The 5860-nt window shown below is 50.9% G+C and overlaps 1 protein-coding gene across 1 annotated transcript in view; it reads left to right on the plus strand.

The window, feature by feature from the left end:
- HOXD3 (homeobox D3) overlaps window positions 1-5860 on the plus strand; it is a 31405-nt gene that overhangs the window by 18572 nt on the left and 6973 nt on the right.

The following is a 5860-nucleotide window of genomic DNA, read 5'->3' on the forward strand; positions in this document are numbered from 1 at the left end:
ACCAAAATAATCTTGCTAGGAACAGTCATAACAGGCAGAATTTCAAAGTGCAAGGAAGATGATAAGAATAGATTTCTACAAGTCCTGACCACGTGATTTGCGAAATAATTAATTCAGCACGTCCCTTAAGAAACACGGAGTCGTCATTAATCTGCCAAGCAAAGGACTCTATCAGACTTGAAAACTGAAGAGATCCCAAGAATATAATATACAAAGGGTGCAGTCCCTCTCTCTGCACACCTAGCTCTTTGGTAGCTGCCGAAAAAGAGACGCCCGGTACGTAAACATTTTTTTACTTTTATTCCTTCTTATTTAAGCCTTAATGAACTCAGCTGTCAAACGCTTGACAAATAGGGCACGCCGCTTCCTGATTTCCAGCTCGGCAGCGGCCGGGAGCCGGACCGGGCGCAAGGGATGACCTTTGCTTCCCAGGGAGCGAGGGGAAGAGGGCGAGCGCGGAGCCCCGAGCAGCCCCGCGGAGCCCCGCGGAGGAGGAGGAGGAGGCAGGCTGACCGCTGACGGCGGCCGCCTGCGCGGGGAGGCGCGGAGCGGCGCGGAAGGAACAATGTGGCCGTCAGGGCAGCCGCTGCTCGGTCCCACCGGCGGGGAAAGGCCCTCGGCTCCTTTGCAAGGCTGTGGGTCGGGGGGGGGGAGGTCGTAAATTTCGCCGTGCCTCTTGACAGCGGGGCCGGGGCCAGGGCTTTCCCCCCGCCGCCCGCACAAAGGCCGCCCGGCCCCGCTGCCCCGGCCGCCCTCTCTCTCCGCCCGGCACAGGGCAGCCGAGGAGCTCGGGAGCATCCAGCCACCCCGAAACGGGCTCATCGCCCCCCGAGCCCCCGATCAATAGCCCGCACTAGGGGGAAGGGGGATTTGTGTTTTTATACAAAGCCATTCTCTATAAACTCCGTAGAATATGGACGAGGAGGCTGAGATTTCGCTGTGAAATCCCGGAGTCAGCTGGAAATACTTTCTGCAAACAGGATATTCTTTATTATCCCTTGCTGGAGTAATATCTAAAAACCCCTAGATTGTAGCTTTTTATTACTTCCGTTTCGGTGGCAGGACAGAGACAAAGTTTCCTATGTTATGAATTATACATTCAAACAATAACACATTAATTCAATTATTCAAAGATGACAAATGTTTATGTGCTTTAGTAGTGACTAAGGAACAGATTTGCTACTTCACGAGAACTCCTACATTTTTATCAATGAAGTTTTATGCTATCCTCTTGGTCCGGGAAAGAAACCAAACTCCACCAAGACAGGCAGTAAAACGGACCCGAACGTAAATCGCAGCCCTTTCATAAGAGCGTTTATTCCCGCATATAGCCCGGGCTATTTTATCAGTTTGACAATTGCCGGAGTTGTTGTTATAAATCATCATAAGTAATTCCTGAAAGGGTGCGAGGCTGCTGGGGGGCGGGCGGAGACTGTAAATCTTTCTGTTTTATTGCTCTATGAACATATGCTCCGATTGAAGAAGTCTTAGATCCTTTACTGGAGACAAATTCACGCAAAGCTGGAGTCCCACCAGCCAAAGGATTAACATTTCCTTAATACTTTTTCAGTTCCCTTTACGATGTCTTAATTCTGGTGATGGTGGCGAAGGTGCTCCTTTCTTTCAGCCGTCCTCCATTTTCACATTAAATTTCGGTTGGGTTTTTTTGGTTTTGGGGTTTGTGGTTTTTTTTTTTTTTTTTTTTTTTTTTTAAGCCCTAGGCTCTGAAAAGCCACCCGAGGGCTGTGGGGCTTTTTTGCCAGGTGGTTCCTAACTGCCCTCCAAAAAGGCATTTTCTTCTGAATCCTCTTCGTGCTCTTTGCTCGACCGGTGCCTAGATTCTCCCTCGCACTTTTGTGTAGGAAACGAAAGACCTCTCCGTCATCCAAAATGTCTAAACAGCGGCCAGAATTATGTTCGGCTTTGTGTGTATGTACACAAGTATGCAGAACACGCTGTGCGTGTAGGGGTTGCTGTATGTACACACAGACACGCGAGCGCGGGGGGCTCTGCAAAACTACCCAGACACCGAAATATATGGCTGACGGAAAAGGATATAAAGAACCATTACCTCTTACTTGAGGCGAGATTTAAGTGCATCATTTGGAAGAAATATAGGATTATAAATCCGAAGCCGTACACAATAATTTACATTGAACTTATGTTTCCATCACTGGACTCCAATCTTTTTATAACTGGTTTGCAAAGTCAGGAAAAGCAATGTAATTTAGATAAATGTTACAATGCACTTACGTTTAGTATTGTAAGGTAATACGTTACTGTCACATCCCCATGCTTTGGATGGTAATGAAATCATAGCAGATGTTAGATTAGGGGTGGTGTATTTATAGCTACAGATATGTTAGAAAAATCAAACAGGGGAGCTAATATACATTTTTTTTTCTGCCGAACTGGAATTGTTGGGGAGCTTTGTAGGCACACATGACGGATACACATCGGGTTTGCTCTATGTCTCTTCATACACACGGAGAGGGGAGGCAGGCTCAGGGCAGACACACACACGCACAAATGTCATGAGGTTGTTTTTTTTTTTTTTTCCCCAACGCTTCTTTAGCCTCCAGACAGGGGTAGTCCCCGCTGCCCCGCATCTTCTCGGCAAGGAGAAGGAGAAAGCAAAAATTCGCGCACGCCAGTGAGCCCCAGCGCCTTTCCGCGAAAGCAGCGCGGCTGCGGAGCTGCCCCCGGCGCAGGCTCTCAGCTGCGGCCGGTCCCAAATACCTCCTCTTTCTCCGCCGGCAATTTCTGCGCCCTGGGATCATCCCGCGGAATTCACCTTTTCCCCGGCTCCCCCAGCCCCGCGGGGCGCGTAAGTGCGGGGGCCGCCACCGCCGGCCGCCGCGGAGCTCCGCGGGAGAAGCGCGGCGTCGGCAGCGCGGCCCGGTGCGCGGAGCGCGGAGGGGGAGCTCGGGAGCAGCCCGGTGCGCGGGGTCCGGCGCGGCAGCCCCGCTGCGCGGGGGCGCGGAGAGCGCGCCAGCCTCGGCCCCGGCGAGCTGCTCCCGCGGTCACGTGGGCGAATATGCCTGTATTTTAAGGCAGTGCCTATATTTGTGATTATAAAGGGGTTTTTCCTGCTCGCCCCCAAAATTCATCAATGGCCGCACGATTTAAAAACAAAACAAAACCCGAGCCGGCCAATTGCCGCCTTTGGTTCCTGGCGGCTGATGGCTAAAGGGTTGTGTGTTGATTTTTTTCTTCTTCTTTTTTTTTTTTTTTTTTTTTTTTTAAAGCCCAACAAATTCCGATTTCCACTCGCTCTCTTTTATTGGTAGTTGAGCCTGAGCCTGTTTTCGTTCTATCGGGAATTCTGGTGTGTGGAAATATCTGTAAAACCGCAAGATCAGGTTTAGGAGAGTATTGTCTGCAGACAAAGGGTGAAGGATATGTTCTATGAGCTGCAAGCGCAAATCCTGAAAAGTGAGGAGCCCAGGTTTATGATAAATTGATACACAGGTAAGCAACTGCATGACCAAATGGGACCTTTAACCACAGGGGCTGCATTATCGCCTTTACTCAGAGACTGTCTGGAATTTGTTTGCAATCTCTGCCCATAACGGCTGGGAATGCATGGAGTGGTCTCCACCTCCTTGAACGTTTTAAGCTGTATCTTCTTTTTATTATGCTCTTTAAATAACAAGTGGACTCCTTCCCAAAGTCTAGGGGGAGGGGAGGACTTTTATCCCTATCCCGTTCCCAATTTTCGGTGGTTTCAGGAAGGGAATTGCAAAGAAGCAAAGAAACGAGGGAGAGACAACTTTGCTAGATGCTCCCTTTGCCAAAGTAAGATTGAGCATCACGCTAATGCGTTGCCGTGGATAGCCGGGCAGGGGGTAGCCGTGTTGATTTGTAAAGGGCGATTTAAAATAGGCTCGTCTGTACTGTAGCTCCTACATAGGGTCTCCTAAATATTCCTGCCAAGTGCCTTCCCGTACCTTTTCCCCTCGCCGTGCATTCGGGTTCCTCAGTGGCTGTTGTTTTCCTCCCCCGGTTGTTTCGGTGTTGATATTACCGGTGTGCTCATGCCTTCGAGTTACACACGCTGTTTGAAGCACGGCTTGATATTTATCTACCGAGAAGTTTCTCGCCCTGCATTTGTGCGGTTTGATCAATAAGGCGGTGGGAAGGTGCCTGGGAGGTATCGGTGCCTCTCTGGGCGGACATGGGGGGCTGTACGCGGTCACACAGCCTCCCCCGCACATCTGCAGCTCCGTTCCCTCTTGGGCTGTTGCAACCAGCCCGACTCTCCCAGGAGCGCCTCTTCCCGCTGTCTTGTGGCCTGCCTGGAGCCCGGGGGAACTCTCGGTTGTGTTTATTAGAGAGCCCCCGCGTAAAGCGCGGCTTTGTGCTGGCGAGCAGCAGCGGGTGTCAGGCTGCGCCGGACCCTGCCCGCCCCGAGTCACCCGGACGAGTCCTCCGTGGGGGCCAAGGCACCCCGCGGGACAGGGGGGCGAGGGGAAGGGGAGAAAGTTGGGGTATTGTTGGTTGGTTGTTTTTTTTTTTCTTTTTTTTTTTTTTTTCTTCCCCTTTCTGTTGCGTGTTGCTCTGCTCGATCAGAAGTTAAAGGCAGTGAACATTTTTCTTAGCTGTATGCCTCCAAGCTGCTGGCCTGCCAAGTTAGTCAGCTGAATCCAATTACTGCAAGCAGCATTTCATTTGGCTCGATGGAAGCACTCACTTATAACTTCACCTAAAATTTCAATAATACCTATATCGGGCCCACGCCTGAATAATTCTAAAGATTTCCCTGGGTTTAGCTCTGGCAACTTCTTCTCCGAGGTGGGCTCTGCAGGAGCAGCGCTGGGAGCAGAGCGCAGCCCCGGCGTGCCCGGACTCCCAGCTCAGCACAACAAACTTTGGGGCTATTCTTGTTGCCGTGGAAATCTCGGTATTTGGCCAAGATCCCGCCAAGTAAAGCAGGTCTATAGCAAAAAAGGCTATCGCTTGTGAGGCTGTGGAGCCTCTTCGGAAAGGGATGAGGAGTCGATAATTAATTAGGCACAAAATGAAAACTTACCGTTTAATCATCAGCGGCTAACAATGACTCGGTTTGCAATATTATGATCTCTCCGCTCAGGGGCTAAGGTGCAACGCAACTTACGCTGCCTTCATGCACCCTTTAAAGTGCTATTTCTAATGAACTCTCTTTAAAAAAAAATAAATAAAGCACTTAAAGTTGACGTACGCCCACGTGAATATATTATATAAGACGTTACCGGGACAGGCCCGGGCCAAGAACCTGAGCGAGCATCATGTGTAATCATGAAGCTCCACTTCCCTAACTCCAGTTTGCCAGCATAAATTAAGGTGATTTGGAGGGGGAATGTTGCATCCTACTGGGTTTGGGTAGGGAGAGAGAAGACTTGGTGGAAAGTTGTAAGGTCTGTTGTGTTGTGAGCTATTGGAGGCGCTTCCGTTGGTTGTTCATTAAGTGGTGAGTTATTGCTATACGAGCCAAAGGTCATTTCAAAGGCTTATGGTGGCTAGATATCGTCTTTATAATGACCTGGGCTTCTTTGTGGGGGATTTTCTGGCACTCTTAAGTTCTTAAAGTCCTGAGTCGACACGTTACACAGCAAATGCAAAATGTTCATTTCGAGCCGCAAATATTTGCGGCGTATTTTCAGCGCTGGGGTTTCTTCGCTTATCTTTCTCTCTGTTTTACCCGGGGGCTGGGGAGAGGAGGGGAGGGAGCCCCGCGCTAGCTCCGCTCCCGGGGTGCGCTCCGTGGGCCGGGAGTGCGGGCGGCGGCTGCCACCGACGGGGGTGACCGCATCTCCCCGGCAATGCCGCTCCGGTCCCCCCGTGCGCTGCCTCTCCGCGCCTCGGCCCGGGTGGCCCGGGG

This window comes from Calidris pugnax, unplaced genomic scaffold (assembly GCF_001431845.1).
Source record: "Calidris pugnax isolate Ruff unplaced genomic scaffold, ASM143184v1 scaffold103, whole genome shotgun sequence".
In the NCBI taxonomy this organism is placed as follows: Eukaryota; Metazoa; Chordata; class Aves; order Charadriiformes; family Scolopacidae; genus Calidris; species Calidris pugnax.